This window comes from Myotis lucifugus, unplaced genomic scaffold, assembly GCF_000147115.1.
Source record: "Myotis lucifugus unplaced genomic scaffold, Myoluc2.0 scaffold_16, whole genome shotgun sequence".
NCBI classification, from domain to species: domain Eukaryota; kingdom Metazoa; phylum Chordata; class Mammalia; order Chiroptera; family Vespertilionidae; genus Myotis; species Myotis lucifugus.
Window position 1 is genome coordinate 2,282,920 of NW_005871064.1, and position 1,227 is coordinate 2,284,146.

Sequence of the window (1,227 nt, forward strand, 5' to 3'; positions counted from 1 at the left end):
ACAGCAGAGGGGGGGCCTGGCCTGGGCAGGGGGGTCTGTGGGGTGCCCACGCGGCCCCCCAGTTCCTGTCTGAATTGTCTCTCCTGGGAAGCTGCTTCAGAGTCTCAGGTTTTAGCCTTTAATGTTATTTCCTTAAAAAATGATTCCTTTTTAAACGTTTTCCTTCCACGTCTGAAAAAAGTAGCAGCAACCTGTTTTTGAAAAAAACAGCTGAAACTGTTTCTCGGATTGGCCAGGAAGCGCTTTCGAGCAATGGGGTAAACTAGGCAAACCACGTCTGGAGCCACCGTGACACGACACGTAATTAAAAATATATTTATATATGTATACATATTTATATCTCACTTCACACTCTGGTCCTAACAGTCAGGGAGGGGTTGGCCCTCAGGCAAGACCACCAGGAGGGCCCCTAGGAGGAAGGGCACGAGGCCCGCAGTGCCCAGGATGCCACCTGTCCCGGCTATCCCCGGAACAGCAGCCCCCGCACGCACGGTATCTGGGGCCCTGCATGAAGCTTGCTCTCTGAGCTGGGGTGGAGGTGGGGGACCCCACTCTCCTGCCTTCTAGACTTGCACCCCCACTCCTAGGCCTCTCCCTTCCTCCTGTTTTCTTCTCAGCAGATGCACCTACACCCATACCCATGTGCACACACACGTCTGCACACACACACCCACACACGCACATGCACATACACTTCAAGGAAGCAAGACCCATGTCAGCACAGGTGTGTCTCTGAGGCCTGGCAGGAGCGGCTGCTGGCCTGGCGGGGCCGCCTGGCTCCTCCAGATCCTGATTTCCCCCGTGTCCTCTCTGAGACTGACATCAGCCCCCCTCTTCCCTCGAGGCCTCCTGGGGGCCTCCGGCGTCCCGGCCCAGGATGGGCTAAAGGTGCAGGCTGAGGAGGAAAGGGGGGAGGTGTGAGGAAGCTTGGGAAGCAGGAGAAGGCCAAGGATGGGCCACGAGGGTGCGGGCTCCGACAGAGGCACCCGGCCGGCTGAAGGTAACCCTCTGCCCCCCACAGGCGCTTTTTTGGGGAACTGGCACGAGCTCCCATCCCGGCTGGAAGGCAGGTTGCAGCTGGTGGGAAAGCCAGGGAGTACTGGGGAACCTGCCCCCCACCCTTTTCCCCGCTTGCCTGCTTTTCCCAGATTCGGGGTCAGCTGGGTGAAGTCTCCTCAAGACTTCACCTCGAGCCAACCTGACCCGACCGGTTTTATTTTTTTCTTT